Here is a 22,434-nt window from a genome sequence, read left to right on the forward strand (position 1 = left end):
CGCATTAGCGTGAAAATGTCCGCAAAATCGCAATACAGATACGATCTATAGAAATGGCACTTTGATAAATTTGAGTGTTCAAGGCTGCCCGTGATCTCACGCATCTGACGAGACGTCAAAATTGAGTATGTTATTGCATACTTAGACTGTTCGGGGTGCTTATCTCTGGCACAGTCATTTTCCGTTCGTGTACGCACATAGCCCTGCATACACTGACTGTCTAGGCGTGCCTGCAATTTTCCCTGAGTATAAGATTGGGCGTTCATGTGGGACAAGCTCGTCGCTCGCTCTCAAAATGCATGTCTGTCCCATGCCTACTATAAAGCTCTGTGAGGCTACACTTAACGTACGATGGTTACGTACGATAGCAGCACTACTATCGGCCGCAGCCAAACGTCCTCGTCGAGCGGTCCTCGAGACGAGAACGTGGTCTAGTCGGTGGCCACGGACAAGTCGTAGGACGGGCCACATCCTCACCAACCCTTTTCTAATAAACGTGGCTGCGGTCGCCTTCAATGATGACTTTTGCGGTCGTTCTTTTCGTTTGTACCTTTTATTGCAACAGCAATTATATGGACACTCGAGGTGCATTTCTTTTTTCATCGCCGTCATGTTCCGTTATAGTCCAAGGGTGATAACACCGTCGCCGCGCGCTGTATACTCTATGTGCGACTGAAAGCGTGCGAGAGTGAGCCGACGATTGCTCCTCAGTCTCACGCGTACAATGGAAGAAAGCGGGAAGGAAGCGCGCCGTCTTCCGTCGCGCGCAAGGAACTGGCGCGAGGGAAGATAGGCAGGAGCGTTACACTTCGGCAGGAACTGCGTATGGCGCGGCCGCGCGCGGTCGCGTGGGCTTTATCCTGAAAGCGATCTGCTATGGGGGCACAGCCAGTGTGGGCCGACGGCTCGTAGCTTTGCGTGTGCTGTGTTATCTCTGCTTAGTTGTATACGTTAAAGCGATAGACAGCACGACGGTCACTTTTCTCACTGCTGCGGCTCCCGCGCTTCCTCACGCCTACGTTTAATTGATAGTGAGTGTCCGTGGACATTGAGAGTGACATGTTCATGTTTGCCTGTGCGCGCTGATACCATGCCTGGTAATTTAGTTCGTAAGCGAGTGTTTACAAGTTTACACGGTCGATAAAACTACTATGCTTACTTATTATGGCTGTCTACCAATTTGCTATCGCAATCGATGCTTCGCCTTTCGGGCGAAACTGCGCTTTCCTTCCTCGTCTTTCATCTCTTTATTTTTCCTAATCGCTGGAGTTTATTTTGAGAGTGAATCAAGGTTGACATTTGGGCCAGTTTAATTTTCGAACAATGGTTACGAAAATTCAGCGATAACGCAAGGGACAAAGAAATAAATGCACCAGATTTTAGATTACTCAATATAGCCTGCACTTAGGATGCCTACATTCCTTTTTGATGGTTCTGGTAGGCAGTGAAGAGGAAGAATTTGTTAAATGGGCAGCGGTAGGAACAAAACACCTTTATAACGTTCTGGCCATTGCACGGCCTTCGTCAGAGCCGCTGCCCTCGGTGACTGTGGAAACACTAGAAACGGTGGAAACACAAACGCGCGCGCACCCCCCCCCCCCCCCCCCCCCCCACACACACATCCTTGCTGGTACGATCACCAAAACAAATCTACCGTTAGCTACCATCTCCTCTATGTTCGGAGGGAGAACGATGCTATTCTTAGAAATTCAGGCGAACTTGGAAACTCGACAAAGCGTTCCCGTCGAATTCAACTTATGAGCGTTTTAAATTATGCGGAACGTGCCCTTCACTAAGAACGTACAAATTTTTCCATCGCAACCAGCACTTTAACCTCATCAGTAGTAGTCATCAGACAATATTACTCGTTTCCAATTATTCTCCTAATGCGACAACAGCAAGTTTATCGAGGAGATTCGTTGCGGACGAGCTGTATAATTTTCTAATGCTCATTTGTTTCCTATCACACCTCGTTAGACCAGTTGTCGTTAGCGCCCAGATTGTATTCATCAGGCATGCTACCATAACGGAAAAGTCAGTGAAGTCTTGCGATACTTCGACGATTCGTTTTCATTTTCTTTTTTTTGCGAGGAAATAAATATGTCATGTAAAACGCATTCTATTCACCACATCTGTTGTCAGTTACGAGATAAATAAAAAAGAAAAAGCAATGAGAAGTGCTTACAGCAATCTTCATTTGAAGTGAGCACTCTCCCAATAAAACATAAGAGGACAGAATGATTGCACCGAGGTATCTGACGCGCTGTGATCACTTAATTGTGTATGCGCTGTTAATTAAATATTTATCCGGCTCGGTTCACCCCTGGCATATCGTGTTGTGCCGGGGCCAGATGTTTCTCGCTGTGTACATTGCTGTGCAAGCAGCTTGAGAAGTTTGTTCATTGCGTTATGTTGCCGGAAAAAAACAACTATACGATGTTTGCGCCTTCGATCCGTTTATGTGGTGTTCATTCGTCCGTCGATTGGGTTGAATGGTCCTCGCTTCTACCATTTTTCGTATTATATTTGTTTCGGATTTTACACCACCTGCTTCGATCTGGTAATGAAGCAATCTCGTAACGTAAAGTAGGTAGTCGGCGCCTTCGAGTCATGCTGAATCTGGTTAAGCTGTGTCTCATCCCGAGAGGACATGTGTGAAAACAATTGCAGCACGGAAGGTCACCAGAGCGGGCTATTTCACTTCTTGTTTCACTAATTTGTGTTCCTGACTCCCATAAAGTTGAGCAAGAATAAGCTGGAAAACTCTGTGTAGCACAAGAAACTCGAATTACTTGTTTTGTCACCTGCAGGCGCACGAATGCGCACCTGAAATGTTAGTATCGGGAGTGTGCATGCCATCACTCCAGCTGCGTACAGCACGATTACAGATACGCGGATGTAAGCATTGTAGTTTACCCAGGCACACCTGCGCAATCTTTGATTAAAGAAATGCTTCCTGAAATTGTGAACACTGCCTTTGTCACGATATGCTAAAAAAAAATATTGGTTTTTCAAACAAGCCAAAAATGTTTTGCTTTCACTGAGAGCCAATGAGAGCCTTGTACCACAAGAACAGCTCAAATTGTCGCTTTACAAAATGAAGTGACAGTGTTTCCTATACTTCTCACAACCTGGCCATAGTATTTGATGTCAGTTCACAGAAAAAGAAAGCACTCTTTTACGCTTGCACGTTTACGAGCTTTCAAAATATGAAGAAGCAGCGGAAACAATGCGGCGAGATAAAAAAAAGACAAGCCATGCCGATCATAGCCTTCACTTGACCGGACCCGCGTGACGATACACAGAAGGACTACGAAAAAAAAAATCTGCAAAATAAATTTTCTGGCTGTCCCGGCAAAATATTCCTAATAGCCCGCACGGTTCTGGAGGTAATACAAAATTCTGAGTGAATCTGTTGAACTGTAAGCATCTGGCTTCAACGTATACGTGAACAACGGAATGCGAAATGCAGTGGCAACTCTAAGCGTTATCAATGAACAATGATCTCCTTGCGAAGACACAACCTCGGAAGTAACCCACCGCTTTGACAGCCATGCAGTCCCGAAAACTCTTGGTCCTTATCAGGCTTTCTAAATTTGCCCGCCGTTCCCTCTCCAGCGGCCGAGCTGATACCCAGCGCTACCGCAAAGCGCTCGGTAGCCCTCCATGACGCGATTACGCGGCCTCACAGTGTCACAGGAACTGTCCAGCAGAGCGAGTTCCCCAGAGGAGCTTCCCACGCAAGCAGCGCGCTGCTTCCACAGTTATTCGGCAGAAGACGAACGAGGAGGTGCCAGTCACTATCGAAGATAGCGCTATCGCTAACTTCGCTATCGAAGTTAGCACTGCACACCGCTTCTGCTCTGCCCGGCGCTTTTGGACAGGCACCACTATTGCCTGGCTCTTTGTGTTATTCCACGTTCCTACAGGCAAAGTTCTACAGTGACGCTTAAGGCATACGAAAGGGACCGATGTAACCAAGAAACCTGACTCGAGAGAAAATATTTCTTGCCTGAATTATGAACAAGAAATTGTACGCAAACATCCTACGGTCATTGCCAGCACTCAAACTGAACCACCTAGAAAAGCGAAAGACAATTCTGATCCTGTACAATCTGCTTATAACAAACTTGGTGAACTAGAAACCTTCTTCGATTAGATAAATGTCATATGTTGTGTCATTATGTTATAAGAAACCTGGTACTGAAATGACGTTAATATTCTTCGACTACCGCAAAACAAAATATTTTGCTTGAACAGAACAGCTCGACGTGGCAGCGGTGTCTCTCTGCTCGTGAAATATTTCATACCCTGTCATATATTGGAATACTTTACAATAATAACGCATAATGCCGAGTCATTGTGCATTCAGGCTGATGTGTTAGATTTGGTCTATGCTGTCGTCCATCAGACGGTATCATGCAGGGGATCCTCATTTTTGTAGATAATCTGCTGGCATATGCGTGCGAGAACAAGCAAAAAGTGATCTTTGGTGCCAAATATAACAGACGAAGTTACTCAGTGCTAGCAACGCACCTGTCCCAGCTAGCCAGTTTTTATCAAATTCTCATCAGTCTCTGGGGCGCTTTCCGCGTCCTGGCTTCAAGCGATGGACGCGGAACGTTCCGCAGGCTCGTGCGGCCAGAAGTCTGCAACCGCAAGCTCTTCTATGACTCAAGGCACCTAGTCAACCACCAGTGAACGATCAAGAGGGGCTTCCGCTCTCGTGGCCGGGGATGCAGAGCCTATTGCCAGCCCGTCTGGCCAGAGCTACATTGACAAGTTGCTCAAGGAAACGAGGCACCTGGTCCAGCACCAGCGAAGACACAGAGATAGATAGATAGATAAGCTTTATTAAAATAATAATCAGAAAAACCGCTAATGGTCGGGGCCCTTAGTCCAGGGCTCCGCTGGCTCTTTCCATCTTCTCAGCTCTCTTTATCAGCTTGAGCTGGTCGCCGAGAGCGGAGCTGGACAGCAATGCCTCCCATTGCTCCCTCGTGGTGTTCGTGTCTGGGTGTTCTATGTTGTGTAGTGTGCACTCCCACGTAATGTGGTATAGAGTTGGTGTGGCCCCACACCATGGGCAGCACTAAATGTGCGGCTCAAAATATTTAGGAAGATATTCAGTGAAGAAGAAGGCGGCGTGATACAATGGACACCTTTAGCATATATCGCTTCGGCTTTTTGTGTAGACTCCTGCGAAGCAGATCTCGCCCCGCCACGCACACGTCCATGGATATGTTTGTGCTACAGCATTCTACATTGGCGCTGCAGGGCCAGTGCTGGATTAGTGGTATACCCTACTAGACAGAAATTTAACAGCTTGATGTGTTTCACTAGGCCTACTAGCGTCAAAGTATGCAACTGATCTAAGAGGCCAGGTGTAAGCATCACAATTTCTTTCCATGGAAGATGAGGTGAGACTAAGCAAGAAAGCAATTGGGCATGCATTTTATTTATATATAAATATATATAAATAGCACCCGCGTTCACGAAGTGAAACGTCACTCCACATCTGTACACGGGCGATGTGCACCGCAGGCGTGCAGTAGGGTGCCTTGATACCCGTGCCCCCAGGCACGGTGCATCGAGGCAGCCTAGTCTCCAGGATCGGTAGCGGTGGTGGTCACTCCGAACGTTCGTCTTAACCGAAGAGCACGTCTGAGGCAGTTCGTCATAAGCGGATTTTTTGCATTGAATCTATGGGATGCAAACAAGTGTTGCCATGTTGTTCGTTATACGCGAGAATTCGGCTTACCAGAGTTGGTCTTAATGATAGTTCGATATATATATTATATGCGGTAAGACACCCAGGGTCAGTTGCAGTAGATAACCATACGTACTCAGGAATATGGACGGGCAAGCGATGCCGCGGTATTTCAGTTGGTAAGAGGATTGCACAGGTACTGGAAATAAGTGCGTGCGTACATATTGCGCTTGCGGCCATGTGCTGTTTACATCGACTTTAACTTACATTTTTTTTATTTCTTCCATTCATTTAAGAACTACAGATAATTTTCCCTGTGCTTCCTTTATTTTATTGTTTGTGGCTAGCATAGTAAGACTATATATATATATATATATATATATATATATATATATATATATATATATATTATTTGTACTTCGGTGTGATTGTGAGTGAGTGAATGAGTGAGTGAGTGAGTGAGTGAGTGAGTGAGTGAGTGAGTGAGTGAGTGAATAAACTTTACTGTAGGTCCGGTGAGGACGCGACCTCGTCGCGCACCCGGCCAGTCCCACGTCGGGACCGGCACGCCTAGCCCACCGGCCCGGTCGCGGGCACGCCGGACGGCCAGGATTTGCTTTTCTAGAGCGGGGCTACGCAAAAGCGAGTCCCACTCCTCCTTGATGAACTTGGGGTATGTCGACCCGCACTCCCAGAGCATGTGAGGTAGAGTGGAGGTCTGTCCGCAGGACGGGCAGGCGTCGTCGCGATACACGTCGGGGTAAGCCTCGTGGAGAGCGGACAGACACGGATATGTGCTGGTCTGTAGGAGCCTAAGCGAAACGGCTTGCGCCCTATTCAACTTGGGGTGAGGGGGTGGAAAGACCCTTCTGGACATGTAGAAATATTTAATAATCTCGTTGTGAGTAGCGGGAGCGTCCCTGTGAAGGTACATGGTTATGCTGATGCACGCTTAGGTGTAACATACTCATTAAAACTATCGCACACATTAACCTCGCTTAGATTCGGCCGATAACTAAACATATCGTCTAAGGATCAAATATTTGTGAAAGTTTTTATATTTACAATAAACTCTTACTTGGTCTCGTATATATATGTGTATGTATGTATGTATATATATATATATATATATATATATATATATATATATATATATATATATATATATATATATATACACACATATGTACGTAGCTATCGGTCACCAGTACGCTCAGACTGTCCGCAGCGCAGATCGTATTCTAGACGGCTCGCGCGGCCGTGCCTTATGCAGCAGCCGTCGGAGTAGAACGCGGCCTCGTAAACGTACGCTTACTATAGTCGGATACAACTTTAGAAAAAAGGGGGCGTTTACTCCTCCGAGGCGGAGCCACGAGCATCTACCAATGGGCGCGCACTCTCGACTAACGTCATGAGCCGGACGGCCGGTGACTCCGCCGACGGAGAAGATGGCCGCCCGCGCTTCGATCTGGGCGAGGTCGCGTCAGCTGTGTGGTTCAGCCTCTCGTCAGAGTGAATTCCAGAACTGTTTGCGATGGTCTATCATGCCGGACATATTACTGCGAGCCTACGATGCGGCATTTGTGCCGCGTGCGTTTATTCTGAGCCGTGATCCGGCGAAGGAACATTGCAGCGAGCATCGCTGGCGCTGCGCGACGCTCTGCCTGAAAACAGGATCCCGCGGTGACCGCTACAAACACACATCCTGCGTGTTTGTTCCATGTTGTTTTATTTCGCTCCCGAGTGAAGTTACGACGAGAAAATTTTCCAAAGACTGGTGCCGACGGTTAGCGGCGGGTGTGTTCGTGTACTGTGTCGCTGCGTTTTTCGTCGGATGGGGTGAAATGATGGAGCAAAACAAATCTCAGGGGAAATTAGAAAAGTGTGCGCGCATGAAACAAACCTACGAGTGTCTCAACAGAAAATATTTGCAGAAGAAGCCTTCAATGCAAAGATTTGTTGCGTCAACTTAGCGTGAACAATCATTGTCAGCAGTGAAATAGCCGAGCGTCTAGCGACGGTGTTCGAGCGTTGTGTATCACCGTCGATTGATTGTATCCACGAGTGCTCACTGCACGCGCAAGCAGCAGAATGCGTGTTGTGAAATTGTGAAAACACAAAACCCAGAAATATAAATTTTATGCTATTTAAAACCAAGAGTATTTATTTAAAACGATGAACGAAGCGCTTTTGTACCTTGCTGCCTCGACCGTATTCTCGCCCCAGGTTTGTAATGGTTGCGATAAATGCATTGTTTTATGTAAGTACTTTTTCAATAGTAACTGATTCATTTTAAGCTTGGAAAACGAGTAGTAGATACGCCGTGTACATGTGAACAAGCGCAAAAGCCTTGCAGAGCTGCTCTTTCTACTTTTGTCACTTGCAATGAAGCTAAAGAGCAGACGACGGGCAGCGTTGCAGAAGGCACGGGGTTATTTTTCTGTCGCTATCCGGCATGTGCTGTAGCACATGAGAGCTCTACTAAACCAGTCATCAAAATACAAAAGTCTTTATTTATACCGATAATTACGCGTTTCAGGAGCACAATTTTTCGAGCGGGACTATTTAGTCGCGGAGGCAATCAGCTGTCGCGCTTCGGTCATCTTGGCGGGGGCTCCCCTTTTTCTAAAGTTGAATCCAACTATAGATCTTTCTAGGTATTTGGTGGGACGAGGGAGACGTTATGCCTGGGCGCACAATCTGCTCAGCCAGCTGTCGCTAAGGGAAAATAGGTTGTTCAAAACGCGCCGAGGCTATTTCGGAATAGTTGCGTGCGGAAGCTGAAATAACACTGGACGAAATTTTTCCGTCTGGATAAGGAAATAAAGGAACGGGATAAGAAGTTCGTCGCGGTGTGCGAGGCGCTTCGATCCGCTGAGATAATCGCAGGGCATGGAGGGTTTCTCGCACCATGAGTCATATCATCGAGCCATATCATCGCTGCATCGCTGCAATCTCTTCGAGCCGAAGCAGCAGCAAGGCGCAGGCGCCACACACGACGCATATTAAACAAACGATCGCGCAATGTCCAGGAACCAAAAAAAGACACGCTGAACCTCCTCTGGGAGTTGTCTAAGTATGCGTAAGTATTGTGCCACTTGCTCACTTGCACTCAACCCGGTGTCATTACCAATGTTATGTAACTTAATTATGCTAGTACTTACGACACCGCACTGGGCCGCTATCTTGTACACGTTCGAAAAGCCGACGTTCGATTTCGCCTCGCGCGATTGTCCAGGCTGCGCCGATATATCGGCCTAGGATAATCTAGTCCAATCACGTCAGACGAAATCGAACATCGGCTTTTCTAACCTGTACAAGATAGCGGTGCTGGAGACAGGAACTGGTGCCGATGGCGGCGCAAGGAGCATTCATGACGCTAGCAAAGTATTGCAGGTGGACGCGCCAGGCGCGCTGATGACGTTCCCATCATTAAAAGCCGTTATCGCACTTTATCGCCTTATACATCCGCGTCGAGCCATCACGAACCGCGAACGTACTCAGCCGGCGGCTTGGTATGGCAGCGCGCGCGGGCCGCACCTCGAAAGCGATCGGCGATGCCCACAAAGATCGAGTTCCGACTGCTTCGCGCGTGGTGTGTTCTCGACGCTTAGGGACGCGCGCGCCCGTATCTTGAAAGTGGTCTGCGAAAGTGGCAGAGGGATGTGTGTGCTGAGAGTTACGTGAGCGCTCTGTTCTCGCCGCTTCGCTGGCGTTGAAGCGAGAGGCAGCGCAAAGGCGAATTCGTTCGCTGCTGCGGGCGCTCTATCGAAAGCGGTCGTCTTACTGCGGGACCGATGGTTTTCTCGCTGGGTAAGCACAGCAACGCTTACGCGTTTCAAATTAAAACTTACCTACACCGCCTAAACTCTGCCAATGCGGGCTGGGCCGAGCAGACTGCACGCCTAGCCACAGCCAGGGGCGTAAAACCGAACACCCAGAAGGATCTACGGCGCGGGCCGCATCGGCGACAAAGCACCTAGAAACCCGGCACGTGCGGCCGAGCACTGGTGTTGGGCGTCTATAGAAACACGCATCCCGGTCCAACAGCTTAGTACTCCTGTAAATCGTGCTCTGTCTGTAATGCAACGATGCAGCGTTGCATAACCATGTAGGACCAGTGCAGTGAAGTTTCTTTGCTAACCCTCACGGACTTTCCACACCGTGGCTACTGGGTGCTGTATTGCGGAATAGCTCATATTTCAAACAAAATTAGGTTTCAGTTGATGGGATCAAAGTGTCAACACAGTAGCCCTGTGCTCCAACCTTTCAGCCACAATCTCACCTACACTTCTATCGTGCCAACGCCAACGAGCTCTTGGAGGTGAGCTCCGCGTGTGTGGCACAGCGCAGCATGGGTGCGTGAGAGCGCGTGCGCGCACGCCAGTGTCCTTTGCGCCAGAGACGCAGGACCAACCATTTGATTACTCGCTTTGTGAAAGCGTCTCTTATTTCAAGAGGTGCCTCCCAATTTCTAGCTTTTTTATCCTTCTTTTCTTTTTACAGCGAAGAGTTGTCTTTGCCTAGGAAGCGACGAGAGAGTTCGACGAGACCGGAATATATGCGTCAGCGTGTTTGCGCGCGCCGCTCACGCACCGGTCACGTGCAGTTTGACAACTTCCGTGAGAATTGCGCCACGGCATACAAGAGATGCCGCTTTTGTCACAACTTTTCTTTCTGTCGAGTTGTTTAGCACTGTCCAAGTAAACTAGCAACTCTCCCCAACCTTCCCGCCATTTACTCATTACACGTAGACCTGGGAGCTGGAAGCGCTAGGCACTTATCTATCACATCTGATGCAACCTTGCGAGCTTTGCTTCGATGTGCGTGCCATGTTATATCGAGAAGTCTGCAATTGTTTTGAGAGCAACAAAGGTTTATGTGGTCACTCAGCATAGCTCGTGTGATAGGAGTTGCTGACGCACGATGCAGCTGATTACGCAGAAAGAATTCGCGAATCGAAAGAGCAAGAAAGCCGAAGGAAAATGTTAACGCAGCCCGAACATTCAGAAAGATAAATATCTGTTTGGTCAGTCAGATTGTCCCCGTGGAGAGAAGTCGCATAAGCCCTCTACCATGAATCGGGAGGAATAAACCTTCAAACACGGTTCTTCGTCGCCACAGAGATCCTTCCACGGCAATTTTTTATTTTCATTTTTATGTAATAATAGAATTGATAAAAGTATGATTCGGTCTTCCATTGCATTATTTGATAATCTGTGCGTCCCATTTTATGATTTGTCAACTCAGCCCTTGCGCAGCCTGAATTATTAAGAACAATTTTCCTTTTCTCTTGCGTCTATTCACTACCTGCTCACAACAAAAGCCAAGCTTCAAGCAGACGCATCTTGCCGAAGTGTCTTCATGTAATTGCCGAAAGACTATTTGAATTTCATAGCACCAAAGTATGGAATAACCATAAAATTTTAGTAAGAGCTGCGCGAAATTTCCATACAAGCGTACAACAAAATATTGTTTATCAGCGCATGATACCATGCGCCAGACCTTGCCTTCCGTTTTTCTTTTTGTTAGATATGTAGGCAGAAATGTTATGTGGATTATTGTAATGATTCTGTGGTCTATTTATTATCATGTGCCTTCTGTCAAACAATGAGGATGTAGTTATACATGATTGCTATAATTTCTGCGTCAGACGTATACGCAGTTTTGTATTCAACCGAATACTAGCCTCATCACTATCTTCCCAAATGGCCTTGCAGTAGCGTATCTTGTACACGAGAAATAAAGTCAACATTACCTGATAAACTAATTAGTCAGTTTGTCTATTGATTGATTGATTGATTGATTGATTGATTGATTGATTGATTGATTGATTGAAGAAACATTCAAGAGCGGCGCAAGCAGCAGTAATCAAAACAAAAAGCGAGAGAATAGAAATTATTGGAGAAAAATAAGTCTTGTAGTTCCAACGCGAGAATAAAAACTGCGTTTTTTATGCATAATTTTTATCCGATTGCACCAGGAGCAGAGTCAAATTGGTGGCTTGCATAGGCAAGGCCAATGCAAGGCGCGTCCAATGAAGCAGAGCTGCTGGACACGCGGTCAACACTCGTTACAAGAGCGATTAGGCCAGTTGTTAGGGGAGAGTCACAGTAAGACAGAGAAATGGATTGCTTCTTTTTATTAGCTGCATTCAAGGAGCGTCAGGTGCATATGTCGGTTAAGAAGGATGTAGGATTGAACATGTTGGTGAAACATGCTTTAACGTTATAATAATAGCGCAAGGACAGCAGAGGGGACAGAAGAGAGAACAGAGTGCTATGTTGTCTCTTCTGTCCCCTATAATGTCCTTGCGCTGTTACTAAAACTTTAAAGCTTTTGTGGGACGTCAGCCATTCCTCCTCTCAGCAATGCTGCTTGCACTCTTAATAGTCATCCCCAAAACAACAATCAGATGCAAAAATAGAGCTCAGAGACATTTCCGTACAAAAATATTCCTGTTCACACAATATAAATATTTTTGGGCAGTTGGAAAGGATGTCCCTTTCGATTGCCACAGTCCGAGCCCAGTTCACCTTGACTGCCAAGCGCCAAAAGGCGAGGGGCTATCGAAGAAAACAGACCACCGGTGTTCCTACTGTCTTCGATAGTCTCTCATATGTTGGCTCTTGCTCCTAAAGGTGAAAGTGCGCCAACACGTCCAGGTTTCGGTTCTTTACCGACCACTACACTCGTGTAATCGAAGAACCACAGCTATAGAAAGCTCGTCAGCACAGCACTAACCTAAAGAATGGCTATAGGAGTCATATAGCTGGACACTGTAACAAGTGTCAATGCACCCCCATATTTGAAAAGACTAAATTCATAGGGAAAGGAAAGAGTAAGAAGGAAAGGGAAATAGTAGAGGCCTTTCGTATAAGAAAGGAAGGCGATAAATGTGTAAGCACTCCCTCTCTTGCCTTGTCGGGAAAAGATATCACATTTTTGGAAGAAAGATTAAAATGATGATTTGCAGATGTTTTTGCGACTGATGTGCGCATGCCTATGCTGAAGAAGGTATAAATGTCCGGTGATTTTCAAATAAACTTCCAGTTGGCAGTCAGCGCTTGTCTGTGGTATTTGTTTCCTTGTGTCCTCGTCTTTTTCGCGCTGTTTCACCTCAGTTCTAAGTATGAACCAACTAGCCCTCATCAAGATCTTACTGTCAGACAAGTTAGCGACCCCAACCCGAGGCGCCGCACGTACAGACAAGTTGGCGAACCCCACCTCGTGCGCCGCACGTCGAGCTATTGTCTCTATCCCTTGCTCGACTTTTCCCAAAAGTGCTACGAGAGCCTGGCACGGTTCCAGGTAACCTGGGTCCCAAGCGAAGTTGTTTTGCAACTCTGAAAGGTCGCTCGAAAACAACCCGTTTCCTCCCGCTGAGTGCTTGCAAACCCGGAGGCAACGGCGTGGTAAATCACCCCTCGGACCCCCCTGAGCCGACTGTGACTGCATTTGCACGGGCGCCTCCCACTGGAGGAAAATGAGGACACTTGAGCGGGCTCGACAATTGCCTGAAAGTAGCGACACCTGAGCGCGCTCGACGATTGGCCGAAAATGCCGTGACCCCGAGACACCGAAGGGGTTAAAAGCCAGAGACAGGGAGCAGAGAGAAGCATTCCTTCATTCATTCAGCTCTTTCGGGTTTCTTGCCACGGGTCGCATCGTCCCATTTGCTGCCGGCCATCAATAACTTTATGACTGTTAATTACTTCCTGTTTTTACGGTAAATAACATGAATAAGCCTCCAGTTTTCATCTCAAAATCCTCCTCAACGTCGGCCAACTCCCGCACTCGACGGCAAGATCCAATAACTGGTGGACAGTAGTGAGATTGTCCTCCAGATCCGATAACGGGTAGGGAAATATGACAATAAAGCGAAGAAAGGACCCGTTATCCGAATTAGTACTTCATTGATATTTCTGATTCCTCAAAGGATTTTACAATTGAGCATGGAGCAGTGGGCTTCGATTGTTCAGATAAGCAAGAACCCCATTTTTTTTCCTACTGGAAATCGCCATCCATCCAAATCTTGCTTTGACAAATGCCCGAAAAATTTAACAGGGACTGTCATATATTTTGCAGTGTAGAAGAAGGTGATCTGTATTTTCTTCAATCTCTTCCTAAGAACCTGTATAACTGTTTTCTTGTCTATTATAAAAGAGCCTTATATTATAGGCTCTGCCTACTTGAAGTCTATTCATTGTTTTAGCAAAGCGCCTGATTTTAGTTACTGTTGTATAGATTCCAGAGTTTGTCTTATAACAGGTAGTTTTCCGCACCATTCATATATCAAGTTTCCTTGGGCAATCGACCACATAACTCATTTAGGGAAGAACGCACATCACTCTGCTAGAGGTAGCAGTGACAGTTCATCCATCCAGTTCAATCGGGAATTATAATCTTTCATGAAGAGACGAGCAACTGCGTGGTTTCGATTTAACAGTTGTCGTACCCATAGTGAAGCAATATAAATGCTTCGGCGTATACATGAACGAAGGGAAGACTTGCTCAAGCACCCCCCAGAATAATCTGAAAGTAAAAGGGAAGCGGAATGCAGCAATAATGAAACATAGGGCACATTGAAGCCGCATACATATGAGGTGGTGCGTTGAATCTAAACAGAAGTCATGGTGCCAGCGCTGACGTTCGGAAATGCCAATCTGTGCCTAAAATCGGATGTATTGTCGTGGTTGGAAGTTAACCAAAGATCGGTCGGCCGGTTGGCTTTGGTTGGCCTCGTTGGAAGTCCTAAAAGCGCAGAGCAAAATTAGTTTTGAAAAAAGACTCAGGGACATGGATCAAAATAAATGGGCAGCTAAAGTGCACCAGTATCTGTACCTAAAAAGCGCGGGCACAAAATGGAGGAAGGGGTCAAGAAAGCTGGCAACCAAGTACAGAGTAACTGAAAGTGTAGGCCGACAACCAGGAGTAATCAGAGAGAAAGTCAGAGAAAGAAAGACAGCGAATTGGAAACAAAGAACGGAAACGAAAGAGACCATGGAGATTTACACGAACGAGAAGAAAGAAATTATACGAAGAAATATGCACGATAACACAAACGGAAGTGCCTTGCTATTTGAGGGTCGAGGTGGTTGCCTAGGGACAAAAACATAGCGGAGAAAATATTCGGAATTAGATACGGCTAGTGTACGCTCCAGCAAAAATCCGTAGAACACTGATCACATGCTTATGGAATGCGAAAGGATTCACCCAGCGAGACCAGTACGTAATGTACAACTTCCAGAAGCGCTCAGATTTAAAGTAGACAGAATTATCAACCGGTCAGCAGTCGAGATAAGAAAGAGACGTTTAGAGCTTTATTGAAAAAAAAAGCAGGGAAGAGACTATACGACCGGATCTGTCACAGGCATAAGCAGCAGTACAAGGTCAATATAGAAGATTAAAGAGATGTATAGAAGAATGCTAGAACGCAAAACATTGATTGCATACATGAGTAACTTAATCAGGCTGGATGACCATTTGTCCATGCTCTGTTTCAAAGTGAGTGCCAATAAATCATTATGATCATCATCATCATCATCATCACCACCATCACCACCACTACCCTTACCACCTTCTTGTGAGCCACGTGTGTCACCTTACCAGCAATGCCATTTTCTATAATTTCGCAGATACCCAGTACCCATTTAAAAATTATGTCATGATGAAAATCATTTGCTAGAGCGTAATCTTTCTATATTTTGTATATTATTGTGCTGTTTGCTTTTGCTGAGCTAATTTCCTTGATGCACAACAATGAAGCTTGCGAATCATTGAGAACTACCCGACGAAGAGGTGCCGACTGTGCAGACGTGAAACGTAAAGCAGAAAGTATTGCATGGAGGTTGTCTGTTGCAGAGGTCGTAAGTTGACGCTGCTTATACGCTATTCTCGATTGGTATGGCTCCGAAACGCCGGTGTAGAACTTTGATTATGACACAGACCGTCGGTATAGACGTGACTACAATCGCCTATGTGGTGCAGATATGTGACAAAGTTGACTGTTTTACTGCAATCAAAGGGATGTCACATGAGCTATTTCAGTAATCGAAGTGTTGATTTCATCGTTTGTGACTGTCCGAAGGGTTGCGCAATCCGTGCAAGCCAGCGTTAAGCAAAGAGGCAGAAAGCTGCACGAAAACATCATAGAGGCGTGCCGCTGTTCTATCCATGAGCAGCTCGGTAAAAAGGGGGATGAGTCTTCCGTGTTGCGTCAAACTAAAATTGTGACGGCAAGTTTTTGTAAATTTTAGTGCGTCGAAAGTTTGCTGGCTAGACTCAGCCATTCTTAATGTGCCTGCAGAGGCGCAAAGTAGGCCCGGGCATATGCGGCGACTTCTGGCTTGTAGCCGCAAAGTTTCTTCTAAATTACTTGATGACCTTTGATAGTACAGGGACAGAAAATTCTATACTGTGTGTAAGGAACGTGCACAGAGTGCTTAATAAAGAAGACGTCGGACTACCCTACCTCAATATAGCAAAATGAGGAAGAATGTTAAAGAAGTTTTGTGTCTCTTCTGTGGCATTTATCTGCGGGTGCCGTGATAGTCACCTGTCGACAGCAATGCCCATGAAGTTGTATTGGCACATAAGTTTCAAGCGCTGAAAATCTAGCTATAGGGGGAGACCTTTTGAGCCAGTTCCTTGTAAACGTACGTACGGTTGTTTTCTTATCGGATAAATCCACACCTCCGCTTTTCAAAATCTGACTAAGTACTGTTAGACCCTTACTTGCAGTGTCTGCTGAACGGATTGACCACTGGCGTCGGATATCCATGTGCACGAGTCGAGTGCGCAAATGCACTGATTTAACTATGGTACAACTCCACCATGAGCCGGTCCAATAGAAATGGCATGAGTACCTTCTTCTTACAAATTGTGAGGCCCTTTGCGGATTTTCCTGGCAACTCAGCTGGTACAATGCCTAATTCGCTGGTCAAAGGCTAATCGATTCGGCTTTGTTAAGGTGAGGTCGTTTCTCGATCACTTGTATCTCAAAGCGATCGATTAAAACAAGTCATCAAGACAAGTAATTTCCACCTTGGTTAGATTATTTTCTACGCAAGGCAGTATACCCGTCAAGTATATGAGATAGATTTAATTAAGGCAACTAAAACATTTTTTACTGAAATATTTTATATGCGGCAGCTATATATCAGAAACAGGACCACGTTGGCTTGGAGAAGCAATTAACTAAGCCTAGGAAACTATGGTATTTCTGTGGGCTGGTCAAAGCACAGCGTGAATACGTAATTGTATGAATTCATGGGTTTTAAAACTCGTGATCTATTTGGGGCGAAACCTAATAAACGTACGCACTTGCAGCGCAGGTCTGCGGGAAGGCGTGTTCACTGAACTAAAGACAGCACTCAGAATTGCACGCATGTTCTTAGGGTGGCTAGTTCATCACGCTTATGCGAAGCCAGAGGACAAGAAAGAAAATCGCGAAGAAAATATTACGACGAGAATGACAATTCGAAACTTTATTTCTGCGGTAACCATCCACGGATCTCTGAAACTTTACCATAAGAATTATAAAGAAATTTAGCTTTTGAATGTGCCTTATTAACCCTAGCTACTTCGGGATACAGCCCATTCATCACCGTTGTTCGTTGGTGCTACCACAGCAGCAAGCTTTCTCTTTCTGCCTGTCACCTTCAGAAAATTTGCTATGATTGCGGAAGTCAGCACTTCTTGGGGGCGCGTAAAATGCATTATCTGAATACTTGGCGCCTTGTACATCATTTTGTGACTATCTACGGATCCTGTGCTGTTTGTGTGGTTAGATACAGTTATTCAAGGCGGCCTATAGCCTTCTTTGAAAGTGTTCTTAGCCCTCAACCGCTGTGGTGCCTCCATCCACTCCAGGCTCTTCTTCATATTCCCGGTATCAAAAAGAAAACGGAGATGTCAACTCTCACCCTCAAACAATCCGTGCTTTCAGTGCTACATGACAAGCACAGAGGACGCATGAACGTTTACACGGACGGTTCTGTCTCCTCTAGTAGTTCAGCTGGAGCAGTGGTGATTCCCGCAGAGTGTGTCACCCTAAAGTTCAAGACATCTCACATTACATCATCGACAGCTGCAGAACTCGCAGCTATCCGTGCTGCTCTGGAGTTTATTGTTTACAAATCATCACACTCATGGTCCATCTTATGTGACTCAAAGGCAGCACTTCAGTGTCTGATGTCCCCTTTCTACCATGGACCAAATGTGCAACTAGTCGCAGACACCCGACTACTCCACCATCACGCAGTCAACAAGGGACACAACATCATCTACCAGTGGATACCGGGTCACTGCGGAATTTCAGGAAATGACAATGCGGATGGCGCTGCCCGGTCGGCTCATGATGGTGCCCAGATTATACCCATACCGCTGTCAAGAACAGATGCAGCCACAAGTCTTCGCTCCCTCGCCCGCGAGCTTACACAGAATCTGTGGAACACCAGTGAATTCACGAACGCACGTCTCCACAGATTGGATCCACGTCTGCAACTCCGCCTACCACCAGGGTTGCCACGATCGGAAGCAACACTTCTGTGCCGCCTGTGGCTCGGCGTGGCATTCACGAACTCCTACTCATTCCGCATTGGAATGGCCGACAGCCCTACTTGTGACACCTGCAGCTGCGATGAGACGATAGAGCACCTCCTTTGTGACGGTCCCCGTTACAAAGTGCCAATAAAAGTGCTCGTGACCGCTCTCAAAGTACTGGACAATCGCCCCTTTACAGAGGAAAAAGCTCTAGGACACGGGGTTCGGCACTCAAGTCCTTAAGGGCTTTGCTTAAGTTTTTAAGGAGATGCGAATTGTGCGACCGCCTTTGAACGTTGTAGCGCGTAGTTTCGCGTTACTGTTTGAATTTTCTGGTTTTCATTTTTTTTCTCTTCTTCTTTCTCCTTTTATTCCCTTTACCACTTTCCCCAGCGCAGGGTAGCCAGCCGGTACTTACACTGGCTAACCTCCCTGTCTTTCCTCTCGTTTGTCTCCTCCTCCTCTCCTTCTTAGCCCAAATAAATATTTCTATTGGGGACCTACATTCATAAGAACGGCGCAGTATTGGCCGCAACATATAGCCGAATTTATCAAATCTTCGTTTAACTTCAGATGCTTCAAGTGAAAGCCAGGCAGAATTAGACAACGAAAATGTTTCGAACATTTATGGTAAAGTAATTAAACGAAGACCGTACCTGATAAGAAAGCGTCGGTTTTTCAGAGAACTACCCCGAGTAAGGAAACCTGAAATGGATGAAATATGTGCCTGGTCAATCATTTTCAACAGGACCATGCTTTATAATTTATGAGCGTTTCCGTGAGCCTCATGTCGTCCCAGATGATGCCCGTGCTATGTGGGTAAGGAGTGACTCTGTAAAGCAAAACATGTTGGTATTCATTACATTCACAACGTGTTATTATTAGCTTCCTGCGGATCATGTCTGGTTCCTTTCGTTCTGCGTCCTGAAACAGTGACATTCAGAGCGTAGAACCTGACCTTGCTTCCTCAGAAATGGTTGAGCATGTTAGTCGACGAGCTTTTTTTTTTTCAGAAAGCAACTTGCACTAGTGGCAGATATCAAGCGTACAGCGGGCAGCATAAAGATTTCGTGCTACGAATAACTTACTGCTTCATGTAAGTCACATTCGTATTGCTTAAATTATGCAGATGCAACGTTCAAGCACAAAATGTTTAACTGCTATGCAAGTTAGCGCCTAGAGTCGGGCGAAGCTATACTGAAAGTTCGGGCCCTTGCGTAAAATACATTTGACAGGATTTACTTCCTATCGAACACAAGAAAGATACACTGTTGAAACACTTATTCAGTAAACGTGAACTGGTGCCGGCAAATGTGGAGTTCGACTGCATGCCATTGAGACAGCATATGCTCCGTCGCCTAAGTAAAAGGCTAATGCCTAATTAAAACAACATAGCAGTCGAAGCTGTGAGAGTGCGAGGAAAGCCAAGCATGTTAACCGGAAGAGAGGCTCCAATTTGCTACCAAGCACGGGGAAAGGGGCAAGAGGGCTTAGAAAGACTAGAGGAAATGAAGGAGTGGAAATGTTATACACAGGACCCAGGATGAAAAGAATTAATGTGACCCATCGTGGCTTAAGGAGTCCGTGCAAGCACCAAAGCGTCGATTCTAACTAGACATGTTGTTTAAAACTAAATCTCTTGCTAAACAGAAAGTTTTTGGCAAAATTACAATCTTCCGGCGTGGCTTTAAAACGTTGATCCGTTTGTGCGCTCACGAGGAAGAACAACCCGGCCGCATCAAGGCTTAAACATGGTTAGCTTAAACGAAGCAGACAGGAAAGCTCGTCTGGCTCTCCCAGCGCTATAACGGTCCTATTCTCGCGTTTAAAACATGACGTAACAAACGAAGCAGAGAAAGCTGCGGTGTCGGTGTTTAAAATATTTCGCAGACAGTTGAGTAACATCATGAATTAACGGTATTATAACCCTCTGGTGGATTACTTGCCTCTAGTGTTATGATCGACCTACGTTTTTCCAAGAAGCCATCGACTGCCACATCTGGCGACGGGGATGTCCCACCAGCAACACGCAGCTGTCACGGTTGATGTTCACGGCTCATCATTTACTTCGCTTCAAGAAAGCAACGTCGCCTTGCTGACCGTCAAGCAGAGGCCAATTATCGATGAAGGAGTCTTCGTCGAGGACTCCTGGGGGAAAGCATCGATGGAAGGTGGTTGCCTCCTATTGTGACACGTTCGAGACGGATGCATCGCGCACACGAGCAGCTCGTTGAGCACATCAGCAACCCGAGCAGCACGCTGACGACCAGTGATGGGCGAAAGAGGCGGTGAGCGATTCGGCATTTGTGATTGGCCAGTGGATTCCCCCAACGAAGTAAAGAGGGGTTAAGGCCGGCCTGGCCCCTGTGTTAGATTAGAAACGCTCAAGACTCGGATAAGTGTCACAACCATGTACCAATAAAATGAATACAGTCTTTTCTACCTTTTTTTCATCATCACAATGCCCGGCTTCGTCGTCGTTTCCTGATTCTTGCAGTGAAGACACACCTCACCCGGTCGTGATCGTATCACTAGTGACACTATGTGTGCACAGCGCTTTTAAAGCTGGACCTGGCATCAATTCGCGTAGAAGTTCTCCCGAACAAGAAAGGTTTTCTACCGAACCCCGCTTGGCAAGTCGGTGACCAATGCGATTGGGTTGCGTACCCACGTCGCAAAGTTGTTAGGTTTAGTAGCGCTAACTCTAAGCAACACTTTCGAACTTACAGCTTGCGACAGCTCCTCGTAGGTAAACAGAATGTTAGGCTTGTTGAAAATTTAAATTATTTTGAAAAATTTCTTTTGTTGTAAAACTAAGAGGAATACCAGCGCTCATTCTTTCCTATTAATTTCTGTTACTTTGCTTTCCTCACTCTTTTTCACTGAGCGCCAGAGTTGTTTTAATAATGTCCCACGGAGCGGTAAACTGTGGCTTCCTCAATGTTTGAAATTCGTGAAAGTATGGCGACGTCCAACCGTCACCGCTTCGCTAGCCGTGGTGACTCGCAAGCGCTATGCTGACTACGAACCTAGCTTTCATGACAGTGCACGGTTTAAGCGTGTCGAGTGAACTGTACGTTGCAGGCACCCGACGCGTCGTTTTCCCGGGAGGTGTCGTTTACGCGTGTTGCCAGTGGCTGTTTCGTGTGCTCTGACGTCGTAGCTCGAGCGGCGACCGAGCGCCCCCCCGGAGGCGCGGGCGAGCAATCCGCTCTAATTGAGGGACGGCGCTGCAAATTAGGCGCGCAGCTCGGCCAAGGCGCCTGCAGCGCCCGACGCTAATTGGCTCGGCAGCGCTTGCGAAACGCAATCCCGGTACACATCCCCGCCCCCCCTCTCCGGCCGTGCTCGGAAATCAAACACAGTTCATCTGCTTCGCTTCCTCTGTCTGTCGTTTTTCTTTTTTAATCTATACGACCTTACCGCGCCTCTCTGCCGTCTTCCATTATCCAGCTTGCGTTCAAACACCCATGCATGTCAACTCATTCTAAGTGTACTTTTGGTACTTGCCCAGCATAGGCTTCATGAGCGTGCCACACCTGCAGCTACTAAGCCCCGCTCGTTGTAAAGCCGATGCTGGTGGACTCCATTAAACTCGGGAAAAATAAAAATAAAAGTGAGCGTCCGTTGTATCTAAATTATGGCGCTCTTAAACAACACCTCCGGTAAGTGAAACGGGCGCCTCTTACCCTCCAGTAGCACATTACGTAAGCCCATGGCATTAACTAGTAACGGAGTATTTTCGGCAGGTAATCCGGCGTACAAATTGCGCGTTCCCAATGAGGGCGTACTTACGTCTGCGCTCAAAGTATAGTAACACAAGCAATCATGCTACCTTTATGTACTCACGAACGCTGCTCATGGACGACTGCTGAATGCAGTACCGCACCGACGGCATTTGGTGGTCATAACCATCGCCGACAAACACCCTTTTCTGGGAAGGTTGTTTTAACTTCAGGATGTAAAGAAGATGAAAGGCGTGTGTATATATATATATATATATATATATATATATATATATATATATATATATATATATATATATATATATATATATATATATATATATATATATATGTATATTATATGTGGTCTAAACCAAGATACAATGCGACAAAGGAGTAAACCACTCGTCCCGTATCGCATTCCCATTTATGGGTTTTTTATGATATGTACCA

Source organism: Dermacentor andersoni, chromosome 4 (genome assembly GCF_023375885.2).
Source record: "Dermacentor andersoni chromosome 4, qqDerAnde1_hic_scaffold, whole genome shotgun sequence".
NCBI lineage: Eukaryota > Metazoa > Arthropoda > Arachnida > Ixodida > Ixodidae > Dermacentor > Dermacentor andersoni.